At 37.9% G+C, this 20,964-nt stretch overlaps 1 protein-coding gene across 4 annotated transcripts in view; it reads right to left on the bottom strand.

Annotated features, from left to right (window-relative positions):
- Window positions 1-15,902, bottom strand: part of nipa2 (NIPA magnesium transporter 2) — a 47,856-nt gene extending 31,954 nt beyond the window's left edge. Inside the window, exons 1-3 of one of the 4 annotated variants that reach the window (XM_039744711.1) lie at window positions 15,731-15,901; window positions 10,634-10,717; window positions 4,359-4,455 (exon numbers count right to left, since the gene is read on the bottom strand). The gene's annotated coding sequence lies outside the window, so the exon portion shown is untranslated. Of the gene's footprint in view, window positions 1-4,358; window positions 4,456-10,633; window positions 10,718-15,730 lie in introns of all 4 variants that reach the window. The other 3 variants (XM_039744712.1, XM_039744710.1, XM_039744713.1) reach the window with 3 other exon arrangements.
- Between the last annotated feature and the right edge of the window lie 5,062 nt (window positions 15,903-20,964).

The following is a 20,964-nucleotide window of genomic DNA, read 5'->3' as shown; positions in this document are numbered from 1 at the left end:
TAATCCTTACTTACTATGTGAGTCTCCTGTAGAAATGCTATCTTGGCATTTAAACCTATTAAGTAAGTGTATACTTTCTTTCTCTTTAATTTATGATTAAGACCTTTGACATTCCACTTCACAATGTTCACTGTTTGGTTATAAAAACATTGTTTTTCCAACATTTTGTAGTCTAAAGGTAGTACATTTTTACATATGATAGCTCTGATCTAGATTTTGCATTATTGCCAAGTGTTATGGCAGGGGTCCTCGATCACAGTCCTGGAGGGCCACAGAGGCTGCAGGTTTTTTGCTTCAGCCCAATTGCTTAATAAGAAGCACTTATTACTCAAGTGACATTTCTACTTCACTTTCATGGTCTCGCTCATTAAGATTTTGAAACCTTAATGTCTATTTTAGTCTTAACAGCTGTATTCTTGTTTTTTAATTGCTCCTAATTAGCAATAAAATGCAAATGACAAAAGAGACCAGCATTTCTCCATTTAGCTTGTTACCATTTACACCCATGTGTATTCATCAACCACTATTTGTTTTAATTAAATACTTGGAAGGAAATTGAAGAGAGAAAAGTGAAGGACTGAGAATTACTCATCCATTTTAGCCTTCATATCATTTGGATGATATTCTTAGAAAGGGGAAGAAAATTTAGGATATGAGAATGACCTGACATAACAGAGTTAAAGCACTAACAAGCCAAGAAAATAAATTATTGGCAAAAATTGCTGTCTAATTAAGCAACTGGGTTAGAAGAAAAACCTGTAGCCACTGCGGCCCTCCAGGACCCCTGTGTTATGGCTATGAAGCCTGTTGTTGTTCTTTTTGGGTAGAAAGGATAAATAAGAAAGAGCAAAACTCTTGTTCTCTCTCTTCCCCCTCCTCCCATTTCCCACCCCCAAGTCAGACAGACCACACTTCACGAAGTTCTGGTCCTCTGGCATGTCAAGAGAGATATAGCATGTCCAGAGCAAAATGAACCCCAACCCAGGAGTGGTGTAGAAAAGGTTAAAATTGAGGTATCTTGAAAGTATAGTCCCAATACAATAACCCTAGTGAATGATGTTAAACAGTTTCCATGGAGACTGAGAGAACATATGATAGCACATTCCCAATACAATAAATCAAGGATATGAAATGAAAAAAAAACCTGTAAATAGCTAGTTACTTTGTAGCTTTCAAGAAGTATTGTACATCTATTCATTGAAAAAGATTAAAATATAATGTAGTAACTGTGAAAAAAAGCTGAAAAGGAAATGGAATGTCACATTACTAATGGTCCAAGTTGCAAACTGTTAGAATACAGTATGATTCATGATAAATCTACTTAGCTCTTTTTCTGCTTCATTCAGAGAGCTAAAAATGTTAAACGAACTTTCAATATTCACTTTTAATTTGGCAGCTTACAAGAGGCTGTATCTGATATCAACACTGCATAGTGTTTAATACTAGCATGCAGCACATCTAGCAGCTGTTGTAGGGGAGATATCTGAGAAAATACAGATGTGATTATTTTTAAATATAATTTCTTCTTTATGTCTGAGAAGGGACATGAAATTTTGCTTGGCCTGTAGTTTGTCAAAACGGACAATAAGGCTTCTCGGTTTTGAGGAATTTGATGCAAGTATTCAGCAGCCTGCTGAGAACTCAGTGACCCATCTGAAGTCCTCTTCAGTTATTTTAAAGAATAGTTCAGCTATAAATGTCACTGGTGTGGACTTTAACATTTTTCGGGGAGACATTTGACTCTGATGTTGTTCCTTCTACTGTATATCCATCTTCCAGCACAGCCAGTTTTTCAGTGAGCACTTTGCATTCTGATTTTGCAGTTGGTGCCTTTTTTTCATCAGCGGTGGAAGTCAATTGTTCAACCATTTCAATATAAGTCGTAAACATTTGCTTAACATCTTCAAGCTGAACAGTGAGTACTCTAATTTCAATCTCTAACATACTTGTATTTTTCTATATTGTTTCATCAATTTTTCCTACAATTTCTGTAAAGGCTGTAGTAAACTTACTGTATTACACATTTCTCAGGGTCTTTTATATCTACATACTGCTTCTGACTCTTCTTGTTTAGGTCCATTCTTTCTTTCTTTATATCTTTATATGTGCTATATAATCCCTACAGTAAATGATGAGTAGGCCATGTTCCTTTCCAATAATCCTCCTTGACCACTTCGCTCACAGTTTTGTTTCCACTTTTCCTTTTGGCTGAAGGTGATGCTGCTACATGAGGTCCTGGCAGATCAATTCCTTCACCCGTCTGTTCCAGGTCAGTATCTGGTAGGCCATACCATGACCTCGAGGCCGGTCTTAACTCTGATGAAAGTTTAGCTGCCTTATCATTTTCCGTTTCTTTCTGAACCTTTTGTTTGCTGCTAATGCTTATTTATACTCACATATAATGTAAATACAGGATACCGCGGGATGATAGTAAAAAATGGGTAAAATAACACCACTGCTAACAGAGCTCAGCTCTAGCCGTCAATTTCGGATGATAACAAATTCCAATCAGCTGAGAGTTAATTAGATTAACAGAGAGAGAGAGAGACATGCTTTTTCATGTGTGTTTTTTTTTATTTTACAACAAATTCGCAAAGCAATTAATTTAAAAATAACAGGAAACAAAATCCTGACTCACCAATGGGCCTACCTGACAGAGGAATTGCACCACATTCAATGGTGGAGTGCCAAATATACTTGCCCACCAACGTATCATCAATATCACTCCAATCTCTCTCTCCACATCTTTATCTCACCATTCTTGCCTGTATTAGCCTGTCAAAATCTTGTTACAACTCATCTTCCAGTTTGTTGGACTTCTGGCCAGAAGAAGCTTTATTGCCCCAGCTAGTATTCTACCCTACAATTTACATGAGCTCCAACATTCTTCAGCCCAAATTCACATTTAAAACTCAAGTATCATGTCAACTAAAACAGCAGGAGCCAAACATAATGTAATTAGTCCTCCCTGAAGCTTCCTGTCGTTGGAGTGTACTTACTCTTAAACAAACCATAGTCTCAATAGGTATTTTGCTGCTTCTGTGCCACTGGTGAAATGACTTCTGGTTCACGGTCAACAAGTGAATGACTTACTTCCCCATAGCACTAGTCCTTCCCGTTTACTGGAACAATAATATGGGACATTCCAATTGCTGTTAAGGCCTTTGCAGGTTAAGCCCCTTCTCTGTAGAACCCCATCACCTACCATTCATCTAGCATTCTATAAAATGTACAATACATTAAATGCTTGTCTATTGTGACTACTGATATTAACAATGAACCACTGTTTGTCAACTTGCTTTAAACATTTAAAACAAATAACATTAATGATTATATGATTAACTTTGTGTTAAGAAATGCAATTGCCTTACTGCACTGCATTGCAACACCTGAGCCACTTAATTAAAGAAATGTTGTTCATTTAAAGACAGACAACAGCAGTATTTAATCTATACATAACAACATCTTACAATCTACAAATAGGATAAATATCCTCAGCAGAAATTAAGCATGCTAAAATGTAGCATGGTGAGAGCATTTTTAGCGAAAGGCAGTGCTTTACTTTCTGCAAATTGTGTAAAACTATGCTGAAAAACAATACTAGCTAATCTATTATTTTGAGCCACATTATCAGATTTGATCTAGAATGACAGTCACTAGAAGTACACTTTACAGGAAAGGCGCAAAAGCTGAGTAGATGAGTGTGTTCAAAACATCACCTGGAACATAACTGGCCACTAATTTATCCACCCTTGTGAACTGGACCTTGGTAGCATATACCCTACAAGGTACAGTCATGAACATATATCTAACCCTTGATAAGAAACTACCTGACAATGCCCACAACACTGGTGTCTGAATGAAAGGAATTTTATTCTTTCAGAGTACAAAGATCCACACTCAAATGCAAAGAGAAACTGTCATTAATGCAGACAACTGCGCTTGTCTGCTCCACTATTTTTTTTATGTTTAACTCATTTACTGCATACAAAACATGTACAACCATCTATCTATGTTATGCATACATGTAAGCATATGACAGATTTCATACCCAGTTTAAGTGCTTTTGTTAACTGCAAGTATAAATATTTTCCAAAAATGAAACAATTTTATAATTGAACTGTAATTCCTGTGGAAGATAGATAAATGCTCTACAATCTAATGTACATTAGTGCTACTGTATATACTTCTTTATTGGAATTTCTGTTTCAATATTTTTAAAAGTTAAAACAGTTCGGTCTTCTGCTCAGAGAATTGGGTTATATTTTTCAACCATATGGTCTGCATCATTTATAAGCAAAGATTTGAAATAACATGAGTTAGAAGGTATTTTGAAAAGAGAATCCAATCAGACTGACCTGATTTATGCAGAATACGTTGTCACTCTACTACTTTCTCCAGCACAATGCAATTTTTGGTTGTACATCTTGCTGGTGTTTCAAAGGAAACATGATTCTAAAAGTTCAAAAGCAGAGTTGTTAGTTTTTATCCACAATGTTGACATTAAAGAAAGCAAAAATGTGTGTCTTCAGTGCATTGTTTGAAAGATTACATTTTCATTACTGTGTAGCAAACTAATTCAGACCAGAGTGTTGCCTGGAAAATTCTACACCAGCCTCCATAATATGGTCTGACATGGAAGTAGGAGTGTTACTGTGCTCTATACACGTGATAATACTAATATGACTACTACTAGATCAAATGTGTACAATACAGTACAAACTATACTTTTTTTTTATTTAAGTTTTTATTGAAAAAAGATACAATCCAATACATCTGTTTATGACTTCTGTCACGTTTACAACAGATATAGCTTATATATTATCAAAAAGCTCTTCATGGCATAAAACAGATCAATATATCTCTTTGGGTTATCTCTCAATTATAGAAAAAAAAACTATTTACAGAAGACAGGGGATGTATAGACAATACCTATTCATAAAACACAGATTCTATAACAGAAAAACATCTGGTTCAATAGGGGTTATATACTCAATCCACCTAGACCAAAAATCAAAAAACAGATCTATTTGGTTATTCATACTGAAAGTAATTTTCTCCATTATAAACACATTTTTTACAACATCAATCCAATCCTGTATTTGTGGCGGATTAGGTTTGTACCAGCATCTAGTAATAGCTTTTTTACTTGAAGCAAGAATTATTCTATACATGTATTTATTTTTCCCTTCCCAGGAAACCATTGACACTGTGCCCATATAAAGTACATTAAAACTGAAATCAATTGTAATGTTTAAAATAATTTCCAATACCTTATGTATATCTTTCCAAAAACCTCTAATTTTAGGACATCCCCAAAATATGTGAAAATGGTTCGCATCCTGTGAGCCACAATGTATCCAACCATTTGAGTTGCCTTGAAAATTATTTTTCTGTTTTGGGGTAAGGAAAAACCTAACAGTATTTCTCCAGCAGAATTCTCTCCAATATGGAGAACGGGAGGTTGCCCATTGTTGTTTACATATACACTCACCTAAAGGATTATTAGGAACACCATACTAATACGGTGTTTGACCCCCTTTCACCTTCAGAACTGCCTTAATTCTACGTGGCATTGATTCAACAAGGTGCTGAAAGCATTCTTTAGAAATGTTGGCCCATATTGATAGGATAGCATCTTGCAGTTGATGGAGATTTGTGGGATGCACATCCAGGGCACGAAGCTCCCGCTCCACCACATCCCAAAGATGCTCTATTGGGTTGAGATCTGGTGACTGTGGGGGCCATTTTAGTACAGTGAACTCATTGTCATGTTCAAGAAACCAATTTGAAATGAGTCGAGCTTTGTGACATGGTGCATTATCCTGCTGGAAGTAGCCATCAGAGGATGGGTACATGGTGGTCATGAAGGGATGGACATGCTCAGAAACAATGCTCAGGTAGCCCGTGGCATTTAAACGATGCCCAATTGGCACTAAGGGGCCTAAAATGTGCCAAGAAAACATCCCCCACACCATTACACCATCACCACCAGCCTGCACAGTGGTAACAAGGAATGATGGATCCATGTTCTCATTCTGTTTACGCCAAATTCTGACTCTACCATTTGAATGTCTCAACAGAAACCGAGATTCATCAGACCAGGCAACATTTTACCAGTCTTCAACTGTCCAATTTTGATGAGCTTGTGCAAATTGTAGCCTCTTGTTCCTATTTGTAGTGGAGATGAGTGGTACCCGGTGGGGTCTTCTGCTGTTGTAGCCCATCCGCCTCAAGGTTGTGCGTGTTGTGGCTTCACAAATGCTTGGCTGCATACCTCAGTTGTAACGAGTGGTTATTTCAGTCAAAGTTGCTCTTCTATCAGCTTGAATTAGTCGGCCCATTCTCCTCTGACCTCTAGCATCAACAAGGCATTTTCGCCCACAGGACTGCCGCATACTGGATGTTTTTCCCTTTTCACACCATTCTTTGTAAACCCTAGAAATGGTTGTGCGTGAAAATCCCAGTAACTGAGCAGATTGTGAAATACTCAGACCGGCCCGTCTGGCACCAACAACCATGCCATGCTCAAAATTGCTAAAATCACCTTTCTTTCCCATTCTGACATTCAGTTTGGAGTTCAGGAGATTGTCTTGACCAGGACCACACCCCTAAATGCATTGAAGCAACTGCCATGTGATTGGTTGATTAAATAATTGCATTAATGAGAAATTGAACAGGTGTTCCTAATAATCCTTTAGGTGAGTGTATTTTCCCAGTCCTCGGTTAGCAGAAACTATACTTTTAAGGGCAATGTTGTAAAGAAAAACTATAAACTTTTTTTTTTTAATCCGTACTGCAATAATAATCATTTACTTGATGGTTGGAGATACTTGCAACTTTGTAGTTATAATGGACTGGAACCTTTCATTTATAATACAGAGTTGCACTAAGATCACTGGCTGCAGGTTTTTGTTCCGGCCACTTTCTTAATTAGTAACCAATTAGTGATGTTGCTAGAAACTACTTTATTTGCTTTAATTAGCTTGCTTTTTAAGACTCAGTACCCCTAATAGGTTTTTTTCTTAACTAGCATCAAAACAATAATGTGAGCCAATAGATGCCCATCTAATTTAGGAATATCAAGATGTCAGACACTTGATTGACAAAGGTGACTATGAGACGTTACTGGAGCTAAATGTGGTACCACAATTTATTGATTGAAAATCTTTCATTTAGTTTTCCATACAAAAACTGATGATTTATTACAAATGATAGATTAACAATTTGAGTTCAAACCCCTTTTTATGTGTGGAAGGTTTTTATTTAGGATATTAATTCTATATATTCATTAGGTATTCAATTTAAAATAATGTCTAAAATAACAACAGCATTGTTCTAGCATGACTGTATACCACAGTCAGTTGAAAATACCCACCGAAGGAGATTAATTATTAATTTTATACAATTACAAACAAATACTAGGAGCTTTATACAATACAAACAAATACTAGCAGCTTGAGTTTAAGTATAAATTGCACCATCCTTGAAAATGTAGTTAAAAAATTCAGTAGATGAAAGTAAAGCCTATGTAACTACCACAAAATCAGTAAACTTGTACACTCTTGAAACCCAGGATTTCTCCCTAGATACATTTTTACTGATCATATGGGAGAATGACATCACACAATCTGAAAATAATTTACTGTAGGTATTTATACACCGATGTAACTCTCATCCTTCTATCAACAGAAATTAACAGTTTAAATACAAATAAACTGTTAGGTTATACAGTGATCCTTAGCTATATCGCACTTCGACTTTCGCAGGTTCACTCTATCACAGATTTTAAATGTAAGCATATCTAAATATATATTACAGATTTTTTTGCTTGTTCGCGGATTTCTGCGGACAATGGGTCTTTTAATTTATGGTACATGCTTCCTCAGTTGCTTTGCCCAGTTGATTTCATACAAGGGACGCTATTGCAAGATGGCTGAGAAGCTACCCAATCAGAGCACGTATTACATATTAAATAAAACTTCTTAATGATATATGATATGCTTCCCGTGTGGTGCTTCGCATACTTGAAAGACCACACAGCACGTATTGAATTTTGATTGTTTGCTTGTCTCTGTCTCTCTGACAATCTCTGCTCCTGACGAAGGGGGTGTGAGCAGAGGGACTGTTTACACAGAGGCTGTTTGCCTAGAGGACAAGGACGCTCCTCTACAAATGGTGAAAGACTACCTTCACATTGCTGCCTTCCTTGTAGCTGCTTTGTCCACCGGTGCCTCTCATACTTAAAAGCCCAAACAGCCCTATTGATTTTTGATTGTTTGCTTTTCTCGCTCTCTCTCTCTCTCTGACAATCTCTGCTCCTGACGCGCAATCCTTTGAAGAGGAAGATATGTTTGCATTTTTTTAATTGTGAGACGGAACTGTCATCTCCGTCTTGTCATGGAGCACAGTTTAAACATTTGACTAAAGGGTGTTATTTCATGTCTAGAGGGCTCTAATAATGTTAGAAAATGTATGAAGAAGGTCGTAAACAGGTTTTCTATGCTCTAACTGCGAAAATATTAGATTTATAAATAAAGAATCCTACTTTGCAGAAATTCATTTATCGCAGCAGAGTCTGGAACGGATTAATCGCGATAAACAAGGGTTGACTGTATTTTGAAAAATGTTTTAATCAGTAGGCTAAAACTTTAATCTCTGTCCGGAGTTCTGGTCAATATATTACAAAAAAGACTGCAGAGAAGAGCAACAAGTCTATAGTCTACAATAGTGGAGATATGTGGGGACCTAATCCAGGACTTCAAAGGCAATCCAATAGAACTTCTTTAGGAAAAGAGTGAATCCTATACCAATGGACAATTAAAGGAAAAATTAAGATTGACAATTGCATTTCTGCAGAAAGTAGACAAAACACTAAAAGTACAAAGTGTTACCAAGCCTATAATACAAGCCCATCACGTTGCTAATGAGATGCCAAAAGATGTCACTTCTTCAAGTATATTAGTTTTATAGTTATGGTTTATTAGTTGATAGTTAAGACTATAGTTACATTTATAACAAAGTAACCAAGTTTAGATGCCAAAATATCCAGAGTTTCACAATTCACACTGCATACTCTTTTGACTATAAAACAACATTGAGAGAGTGCAGCCCCCATTCCCTCAAGTTATTTGCCATTACAGGTGACAGCTGCATAAAAACACTCCTAACTACATGATTAGATTTCTGATGGAGCCATGGCAGCCATTTAATATCATTAATTTAAAACTGAAACCAATTGTTCATCAATATACCTAAGTGTTTTGCCCCACCTGCATTAAAACCTATAAAGAATATAACCCTACTCAAGCAAATATTACCTTTTTAAAGTGTAACTGACATTTAGCTGGGTCATCAATACAGAAAATTCCTTAAACAAGAGAAAAAAAAACATAAGAAATCCCAGACCAGATTGTAGCAGCACTTTGTAATAAAGGACTGCATATCCCAGGGGTGTTACTTTATTGGACAGTTTCAGAAGACACAGCAACCGCTGGGAAAAAGATCAAGCCAGCGGGCTATTTAAAAAGGGAACTGGCAAGACACAGAATATTGCAATCATTCATCTGTCTGATAAAACCCTGTTTCTCACATTTAGATTTCCAGTTTATTGTCTTGGATTACTGTTCCTGTCTGGATGTACTGTATGGTCTGTCTCATGCCTGCTGTTCGTGTGAATCTGTACAGAATGAACACATCTTTGTTAGAAGGAGTGCTCCTAATCGCCTCAACAGAAGACTGGTAGGACAAACTTTATTACTTAGTGTAAACCATTCTCAGGATTTTCCACTCACCATCCATCATCATCTGTTGCCGCTATATTTGGACTGTGTTTTGGACATTGTTGCGTTTATTGTTGTATTATTATCGGTCATCACCACAGGAGAGTAAGGAGGAATAACCGTTTAATTGTTCTTTACAATTCTATTTAATATACTGCATTACTTTTGATTTAATCTACTGTTCAACTGTGTTTCTGTGAGTGCGTACAAGTCAGGCCAAGGCTGGGTACGTTCTTGGGGTCCCCACCGAAATTGGACACTTGGAAGTAAACATGAGAGTGGAGATCAGGAAGCAGGTGCAATAGAGCTGGCGTGCCATCTCACAGCCACTGTCGCAGTCAACTTCTGTAACAGAGGGGGGGAGGTGACTGGGGACAGTCGTCCTTGTCAGTTGCAGTGTTGTGGATAGAGTTCCCTAGGTTCATCCCTTAGTGTGCACCAGCAAGCATAGATTTTGCAGTGGTGGTCGACCTGTTCATTGAAGTGCATCTACTGAGCAGTGCCGAGCTGTGGGGACTCTTAAACATGGCACTTAGTGGACCGGCTCGAGCCTGGTGGTTGGCAACACAGCACAAATGTTCACAACTGCCCAAGTTCCTACAATACTACCATGAGTGGTCACCCTGGACACACAAAACCGCTGTTTAAGATTCTAGAGGTGGCATGATGTCCAACAATACACAAAGACGTCTTCTCCCATGTCCAGACATGTACTACCTGTCAGCAATACAAAACCCCACCTGGACTCTCCTCTGGACTACTGCAACCCATGAATATCACTGCTCCCAGGGAAGTGCCTAGGCATGGATTTAATGGGACCATTTCCCACCAGCACGGACCAGAAGACCTACCTGATGGTGGTTGTAGACCATTTTACCAGATAGGTGGAACTATTCCCAAAGGCTATTGCCACAGCAAAGATGATCTGCTCCACCCTGAAAAAAGAGAGATTCACGAGATGGGGGGTGCTGAAGAACATCACAAAAGACAGGGGTCCACAGTTTATCGTCTCAGTGGCTACAGAATTGTGGAAACAGTGGGGGGTACACCTGAAGACAACGGCATACCACCACCAATCAAATCACATTGAGAGGGTGAACCAGACCCTGAAGACCATGACTGTCTCCTTTGTCGGAGACCACAATCAGGAGTGGACTAGGTGGCTGCCTGAACTCCAGTTTGCAATGAACACAGTGGTGCATGAGGTTACAGGCGAGACCCCTGCATTGTTAGCTTTAGGCAGACAGCTTATGGGTCCTCTAGAAAGGGTAATTTGCCACAATACTCGAAACCAGAACATCCATTCATGACCAACTTCAGACCATCCACCAAAGCTCTCAACAGGTGAAGGAGAGGATGATGGTAACCCCGTCCAGACAATCTTGTTCGTACAACCTGAGACATAAGGCTGTTCAGTTCTTGGTTTGTGAGAGAGTCTGGCCCAAGACCCATCCCCTCTCCAAAGCCTCTGATACATTCATATTAAAACTGTCTCTGAAGTGGTTTGGCCCCGTCATAGCATTTCAGCAGAAAGGTCCAATGACGTATTCAGTACTGTAGAGTGGGGATTGCCAGGGACCAAGAAAGTAGACACTGTGAACATTGCCAATCTCAAGCCTTGGTTCAGCCACCCTAGGGGTGGGGAATGTAGCAGCAATAGGGAATAAAGGTCTGCATGTCCTAGCTGTGTTCTTCTATTGGACAGTTTCAGAGGGCGAAGGGGCAGCCCTTACATTTACAAATTGTGTCATGGTTAAAATGTAATAAGCAGGATTTCTGACCACAGAGAACGCACAAATGAATCGGTCTGACAAGTGCTTTTAATTATAAAACTATAGATTGACTATATCTACTGGAATACATTGCAATTACAAACTGCCTATGCTTAAATATCATGGAGTTTGCAAAGCAAAAAAAGCAAATGGTACAAGTAAAAGCAATATCAATTTGGGGCTTCATCTAATCCCTTGGATCCACCCATATGGCTGTGTTGCCTGACAACTCAAATCATGTGGCAATCCCATGATGAAAAGCCTAAGTGAAATAATGCATTGACTATTTGCCAAAGCCCTACGATTCTATCACCGATGATGTTACAAATGTTTTTTACTTGGTGCACATAGAATTTGAAGTCCTATCTTTTTGAAATTCTGCCTTTATTCACTTTAGTTTACTTATTTTCCTATAATTTAACATGGCACTCCTTATTACTCTGCCTATTTATAAATACTGGGCAGCATGGTGCCACCTCATAGATTGGCTGTCATTACTGTAAATCTCAAATCTGTCAGATTTCAGTCTGTTCTTAGCATGTTCTGCCTCATTTGTGGAAGTTTTCCTCTGGGTACTATGATTTTTACTTCAACCCCCAAAAAATGTGAATCTCAGGTTGGATGGCAATTCTAAATTGGTTAGAGTGTACAGTTGGCGTATGTGAGTATATGACTGGGCTCTATGATTGCCTTGTGTTAAGTGCTGCTGTGATGGGCGCCAGCACCCTTAACTATCAGATTAGGTAGGTTTAAGAATGTATGAATTAAAAAATGAATATAGTTTGCTGGCTTTAACATTGCTCTTATACATAACAATGAACATTAAAATCTGAAATAACAGCTGGAATTGTGCTACAGGTGACTAAAAGTGTGCATTAAACTAGGTTTCTGTGCCAGTGTCAGAGTGTCATGCTATATATATATATATATATATATATATAGTGTGACAAACGGCCTCGGCCATTACCTGACCGGGGCATCTCCAAGGGACTACCTTACCAGGGATACTAGAGGGCAGCCCTCCTGGTTAGCTGTGGTACCACGGATTCCTGCAGAGCATGCTGAGATTTGGACTTTGGCACAGCCCTGTTGGGTTCCGTGGGGGGCAGCCAGGGGGAGCTGCAGAGCCCTACAAAGAAATTCCACCACACCTGGGAGTGATTCCAGGTCATACTGACGAGCCTCCAGGAGCACTCCCAGGAATATAATAAAAGGAGCTGCCTCACTAAGAAAGCCAATGTGGAAGACTGTGCTGTCATTGTATACTGTTGATAAGTGGGGAGCAATTAGAAAATGCTTCCACACCTAAGAATAAAGGTGTATGTTGTGTATATATATATATATATATATATATATATATATATATATATATATATATATGAAATGGAAAGAACATACTGAGGGTCAGTATAATAAGGATAATACATTTCCCACTTAGAACTTAATCCTGAACTTTCAGGTCACAAGTACAATATAACTTCGTATTAAATACTCTTTAAAGCTCTTCTATTGCATTGCTTAGCTAATTACACCTATTTTTTCAGCCTAGGAAGAATGGTTAATAACTGCTAATCCCAACTTCATTTGTCTTCATTTTCTTGCTTTTTTATTACTATATTAATTAGCAAGTCATTAACTTTTTACCTTTTTTGCAGTGAGTTCACATGCTCCCTAATAAATTGGTAAAGTATGATATAAATCCCAACTATTAGCACATCCCATTCTGCATAAAATTCATCCTGCTCTCTGTAAGCATTATCAGATGAGGCTCACCTGGATTCTTGTTGTTAATTGTGTCCCCTTGGTTTACCTGGCACTTAGCTGGCCACATGTTCTGGCTTTACTGTTTTTTCCCCTTTGGTATGTCACCTGTTATATTATTTTCTTTCTTTAACTATTCCTCTTTGGCCTCAAAGAGTGTTTCTTTTAGACCTCTCTATGCATCCACGTAAACTTCCTCAATGTAAATTATTCTGTCTTTGTACTCTAGCAGCCAAATTTAATTCTTGCCAGTAATTGGAAGGCACTTGAACATGTTACTGTGGAGATCTATAATTTATGCTACTAATTTATTTCTTTATTCATGTGTTTGGGCCAAACTGTTGTGTTGCAACAAGATGGCATGCATATAAATAGTCCTACCTAGTAGTAGTACATAATATGAACAACAGCAACTAATTTTAGCAATAATAAACAACAGTTCATTATTACATTAAAAAATGAAAGTCAACCAATTTGGAAAATTCCCAAAACTTTGGTTTCTTATACTGCAGTCACAAACATTTTGAAGAGCTACAATAAACCAGCTCTCATTGGGTCTGTCAACAGAACAGCAAACCAAGAGTTACTCCCGCTGCACAGAATTTGCTTATTAGAGTCATCAGCCTAAGAAATCATCAATTGCATTTCAGATCACAGGCCAAATTAACACTTCATAGCACTGAAGCAGCAGAAACATCTCAACATCAATCATTCAGAGTACACTGAACGAATCAGGCATGAATCATCACAGAACTGTTGCAAAGAAGCCCCTACTGAAGTAAACAAGAAGAAGAGACTTGCCTGGATCAGGAAACATAGGCAGTGGACACAAGACCAGTGGAAAAGTGTCATTCAGTTTGAGAAGTCCATATTTGGGATATTTGGCTCCAACTGGTGTGTGTTTGTAAGACGCAGAGGAGTTAAAAAGTTAAAGTCTGAAAGTGAGGTTCCTTCCACCAACATACAGCAGGTTGTGTGATGAAATTGGAGTGCTTTGCTGGCTGACAACAAGGTCAGCATTACTTTAGATTTAAAGGGACACTTAACCTGCATGTCTTCCACTGCACTATGTAGAGAAATACAATCCCATTGTAGTCTGTGGTAGGTTGGGCCAGCATTTGCTTCTCAATAAGACAGTGACTTAAAACACACCTCCTAAGTGTGTAACAGGTATTGGTAAAGGCAGAGAGAGAGCGGGAGATGAAGTACTGCGGCACATTATTAATTTTCCACAGTCACTCCAATTAAACCCAGCAGAGATGCTGTGGGACATATTGGACTGATGAGTGAAGGAACAAGTAAGTGGTTAGCATAGCTGATTTGAGAGAATACCAAGAATGTTCAAAACTGTCATCAAGGTAAAGGATGGCTAATTTTAAAAATAAGCTAAATTTGATTTAAAACTTTTTGATTACTACATGCTAAAGAAAAATATATGAAGAAAATAATATGAAGTGTTTCTAAAGTTTTAACAGGTGTAAGAGACAAGTATTTCTCTTAGCAAGATAACTCTCTACCCAGAACTAACAAATGGGTCATTTATGGCTATCTATTTACGTACACACCCTTGACACACAATTCCTTTAAACTAAAAGTGTATGCGTATCTGTTACTGCACTAGAACTCGAAAGGCCGCGCTTCTCTTTAGGAATCACTAAAATCACTGTTTCGTCCAAATAATACAAGACATGGACGATAAAAAAAAAAACCTGAAACACGCTCATATGTTCTAACGGCTCCGCGTACAGTACCGGACATGTTTCGAGGTTTGATATTTACAAAAGTACCGTTTCATTGGCTCAATGCTTTCAGACATGTGCACTGACATAAAAACTTGCTTCTAATTCAAAATTACTAGGCATTATACAGGCGCTGTCTTGTGTAACGTTTTCCTTTACGTGACATCTGATTAAACCTAAACAAGTAATATATATTTAAATTAAAAAATCAACTTTACCTATTTTTTCGATTTTATTTATGTATTTATTTTTTGTCTGATGCCCACCTCAACCAATAACCGATAGCACAAATTCCTTCCTTCTGTCCATTTAAGAATACCGATGAGAACACATTTTTGTAATGAACCTGTTAATAGTTGTACGCATTCAGACAGTTCCAAGTCGCATTTACCAATAAGCACATTCGATTGAATCCGATCGTTTAATTGACATGCACAGTGCGAAAGGAAGGCTCAAGTCATGCAAGGTTCACACTATCAGCCACTTTAAATGAAAAGGCGTCAGAACACACTGCGTAAGTCTCAACCTTTATCAGCTCTCATACAAGTCACCTCAGTCAATCGTCATCTTCCGGCCCAACCAACCCGGCCCATAGCCAATAATAAGACATGCTCTCCCCACATCCTGATACCCAAAACGTCCTCAAAGAAAATAAAAACAAACTAATGTCACTTACTTTGAATTGGACTCGCACCTGTCAGAGAGTAACTGCGATAATAAAATTAACATGAAACCTTCATTATCGCTTTTTCCGCATCCACGCCTCCACAAAGTAAGGTCCCGCGTGACGGCATCCCGTCACCTGCGAGAGGGAGGCGTGCACGCCACACACGCCTTGACCGATGATGGGAAGAGGAAGCGATAGAAGCCAGGCACGCGCACGCATACGCGTGACGTTGACGTCACTATTTTGAGCCTCTCCCACAAAGTGGCAAAGCTCCGCCTTTGTCGTTTTTTGAAAATGTAGCTGCAATACAAACTGTACTTAAGTATCTGGCCTTTACTGTTAACGTCTTTTCTCCACCACATTACGTGAAAGATCCAACTAGTTCCCTTCAGAGCCTGAGTAGGCAGAAGATATTCAGTCGTAGGGCTCGGCAAACTGGGGCCTGGTAGCATATGTTCGTAACCGTCACAGTTTTTTTTTTATTAAAAAATCGAATCTATTTCTGAAGTTCATTTTTAAATTGTGGTGGTGTTGCAGTCTTACTTTTCCTTTTATCAATAATTGTCGTTTCATAAAATGCGGAAATACGCGCCAAAACGTTTTTAAGGAGGATCTTTTTTTTATAATTCAGAAAATAAGCCTATGAAATATTTTATTTGTGAAATAATTACAGTGTGGCGTGGTAAAAAATAAGGGATTGGAAAAAATCCAGAAGATTATAGAGTTTCAGAAAATGTCTAACATAGATAAAGTTAACACAGGAATACAGTACCTCAGAAAACTAGTCAGATGAAAAAGTGATTGAAACAAAGAAAACTGGTTAAAGTTATGATGCATTCTTTGGGTTAACTACAAGATATGATATAGGTAGTAAACAAAATACTCTGGCATTTGTGGTTGAAGCTAAAGATGTGTTGACATAAACAAATAGCAGAGGTACAGTGGTCAGTTCTTTAGCCTCATAGTTGCAAGAAATTGGGTTCATTTCCAAGCCTGACCATGGTCTATGAAGCGTTTACAGATTGTCGAAGTCTACATATACATTTTTCACTCACATCCCAAATAAATGCAGGTTTATTTAACTGGAAACTGTAGGTTAGCCTGGAGTGTATTTATTTGGGAGGGACTGTGTCCTGTAATGAAATGGCACCCCATGTCCAATGCTACTGGATTAGACTCTGGCCCTACGTAACCCTATAATTAGAATAGGCACATGGGAAAATGGATAGATGGGGAAAGAAATGGAGAAATCAGAAGATATTAATACATTATTTAAAGCAGTATCTAAATATCTTAAAGTGGGCCTGTTATACTAATTGCAAAATTTTTGTTTTTGATTTCTTTTTAAATTAATAATCAGTCATTTAGCTTATTTTAGTTGAACTGTATACATTATGCTCACTAGATAATGGATCTGAGTTTATATTTAATAAATTAAAGAAAATTTTCAGCGACTTGATTTTATTTGTTTTTGATCAATATGTTTAAAAATGTGTTAAAAATTATCATTAGCAAGATATCTCAGCAAAATAGGTTAAAGCAGAAGCGGGTAGTTTATGTGTTCTAATATGATTATAGATACAGATAATGCACACTTTTTGGAAGTAACAGTGCTCCAAGCACCAAGTTAGACAGGAATATGGTTAAATGTCTTCCTCTGAATTATTTCCATCCAGTAATACAATTACTATTGTTTCTGTGTTCAATGGCAATATATAATACCTATCTGTTAACTAATGTTTTAGCTCAGTGAAAGGCAACCTTTTTCGAGTTGCGGCGCACTAAATCCAAAAATTTTCTTTCGCGGCGCACCTGAGGGGCTGCCCATAAATAAAGTCGTGACGACACAATCTATTGACAATCGCCAATAAAAGCAGTTAATATTACAAGTTTGAAAGACATTTTATTAATAAAGGAATCAAAGGATAAGTCTTAAATTTAATTAATGTGAACGTTGAGATTGTTTTTCAGCACATACGAGATTGATGCGAGGATCAATTTTCGAAAGACAGACGCGCATTTCCTTGTCGATCATTTGAAGTCTCTCGCGTTTCTTAGACTTCATTTCCGTAAGTGTTCCGTTATCTGTTTTTCCAACATAAAATATATTTTTTAAACGTTATCTTTTTAATCAATCAAAAGTTCAAAAACACTAGCGATTTTAAATATTTTACAAAAGTTTTCGCGGCGCACCGGTTGGCGACAATGCTTTAACTCATTAAGCAATTCAGTATAACAATTAGTTAAACATTCAGTGTGTTTAATGAGTACACCTGACTGATTCACTCCACAGCTTTTAAATTGGCACAGTCTAATGCTCTGTATCGCAAAGTACTGCCATAGTTTATGACTACCACTTCAAGGAAGATAAGTGTATTAGTGTAATTGATTGCAATGTCTGCTTGCAGTAACTGACCCTCTGACAAATCTTTCCTTAACTCACCCAAAAACTAAAATTAATTTCTAAAAATTAATACAATTATTTGGTAATTTACATCTTTTATTTTAGAAAGTGACTGGAAATTCTGCTTGGAATGATCTCACCACTGCATCATTCCATTGTGTTTGCAGTTCAGATCTATTTTTCTCACATTTGCTTTTCAGTTACAACAACCCAAACCATCTGTGGGAAGGGCAGACATGTACCATCACTTTTTCTATCTAGTTTTTCCCAAACATTTATCTATATTTTAATGATAAATGCTTCTTGCAACTCGGTTCAGCCTTCCAGTCAAGTCAAGTCCCTTTTAATATCACATCATTTAACATGTACAGGTGAGAGAAAAACATAGAACATCCATCCATCCATTTTCCAACCCGCTATGTCCTAACTACAGAGTCACGGGGGTCTGCTGGAGCCAATCCCAGCCAACACAGGGCGCAAGGCAGGAAACAAACCCCGGGCAGGGCGCCAGCCCACCGCAGGAAACGTAGAACATACACATAATAAATACATTTCAATTTCAATATATCAATCACACATTGTACAAATTAATTATATACAGTAAACAATTTGACATACCAACAATTTGCATACTATTAAATGCATACTAATTACACAAAACATTTGTGCCGCAACGGAATGTAGGTATGAAGGGATAGCAGCATGACTACTAAAGGTTAAGGGGGTATGGTGTGGTGTTGATAAGGGTTAGCACCAGTCACTATTCAGAGTTCAGCATCTTGACAGCTTGATGGAAGAAGCTGTTTTGGAGCCTTCTGGTCAAGGAACTGATGCTATAGTATGATCTGACTGAAGGTAATAATATGAACACTTCATGACTCAAGTGACTTAGGTCATTGATGATTTTCCTGGCTTTCCTTAGACGCCACCTAACATATATATCTTGTAGGTTAGAAAAGTCGCCTCCAATGATTTGTTGGGCAGAACAATCTAAACAATCTCTGCCAACATTGTGATTAAGAGTAGGCAGTGACACATTCAGTTAGAAATGGGTAAAATGAACTGAGGATGCAAGGGTTCATGCCAAACTTCTTCAGTCGCCTGAGATAAAAAAGGTATTGTGCCTTTTTCACCACATTTCCAGTGTGAACAGTCAATGTGAGGTCTTCAGTGATATGCACATTGAAGAACTTAAACTTATTTTGTTAATCCATTTAGTTTCTCATTGTCTCATATTTTTTCAGGTGTCGCACATCTATGATAGCTTTCAGGTCATCTTCTCTCTACTTTTGACTTCTCCCAAGTTTACAAATGTCCCAAGACTAATAGACAGTCAAGATGAAATGGCGTTTAGCATTGCAATGGCAGCAGCAAACCCTTCGTGAATTTAAACTAGATTTATACAGTACCAAGTGGCTACTTTCAGTGACTAGCCACATGCCAGATCACATCTAATCTCAACATTAATAAATTAATAAAAATGTTAATCAGTTCAGGGCGGCACGGTGGCGCAGTGGTAGCGCTGCTGCCTCGCAGTTAGGAGACCCGGGTTCGCTTCCTGGGTCCTCCCTGCGTGGAGTTTGCATGTTCTCCTGTGTCTGCGTGGGTTTCCTCCGGGTGCTCCGGTTTCCTCCCACAGTCCAAAGACATGCAGGTTAGGTGGATTGGTGATTCTAAATTGGCCCAAGTGTGTGTCCTGTGGTGGGTTGGCACCCTACCCAGGATTGGTTCCTGCCTTGTGCCCTGTGTTGGCTGGGATTGGCTCCAGCGGACCCCCATGACCCTGTGTTCGGATTCAGCGGGTTAGGCAATGGATGGATGGATTAATCAGTTCATGTCCTTAACGCTGCTTGACCTTTAAATGAACCCTCTAGGTTGACACCCTCCTCCTGAACATCTGAGACCATAATATGTAAGAATGTAGACTGAACTTATGTTAAAAGGTATTATCTTATTTATTAAGGCACAAAGTAAAATAAAAGAAAATAAAATGAAAGCAATACCAAGTATAATAAGCCAACCCTTTTTTTTCTAGCTAATGTCTAGCCTTTACAATACACTTATAGTATAAGTAATAACAAAAAGAAAGCCAGTAACATAAACAGAGCTTCTACCCTTATCTTTCATTTTCAGAAATGGATTGCTTCAATCAGCATTCCACTTGAACTTATTATAGAGCATCTCCATGCACACAATACTCTTGGGATAGGCTCCAGCACTCCCCAGCCTACTTGTGTTCATTAAATGCAATTTATAGTGTAGATGTTTTGAAGTAAAGAAGCCAGAAATTCTGAGGCAAATGGTTAAGTCAATTAAAAATAGCTAGGTGCCACAGCAGCAATGGTTACTCATAAGAACTGAATTCTCTTCTTGATTTGGCAGTGATTGTGATTTACATGTGTCTACATGAGTTTTTTTCTGGGTTCTTCAGTTCCGCACCAGATGCTAGAGGTGTGTACATTGCATTAACTGGTGACACTGTAATGGCCAGGTATCTCTTCTTAGCTTCTGTTTTGAATCTTATGATGTCAGAATAAAGTAGATTCCAACTCCTTAAAACTATATAACAGTAAAATGCTGGTTGATAAAAAATAATTAGTTGATAGATGTAAGCAAACAATTGTTAATTTTCAGTCAGAGTTTGTTCTCTGGCTTATGTTTAATTTCCTTTTTATTGTTATTTCTGTTGTTTTTGAATTATTGTTTTTCTTGTGTTTTTTGTTATTATGTAATATGTATTAATTTTGTTATATTTACTTATTTAATAGTTATGTGTTGTGTATTTTCGATTGCTTTTCTTCCTTGTTTTCTATGCATTGAAATCCAAGAGGTGAGGTCC

The sequence above is a fragment of the Polypterus senegalus genome, chromosome 2 (genome assembly GCF_016835505.1).
Source record: "Polypterus senegalus isolate Bchr_013 chromosome 2, ASM1683550v1, whole genome shotgun sequence".
NCBI lineage: Eukaryota > Metazoa > Chordata > Cladistia > Polypteriformes > Polypteridae > Polypterus > Polypterus senegalus.
This window is presented reverse-complemented; position numbering and strand designations above follow the sequence as displayed.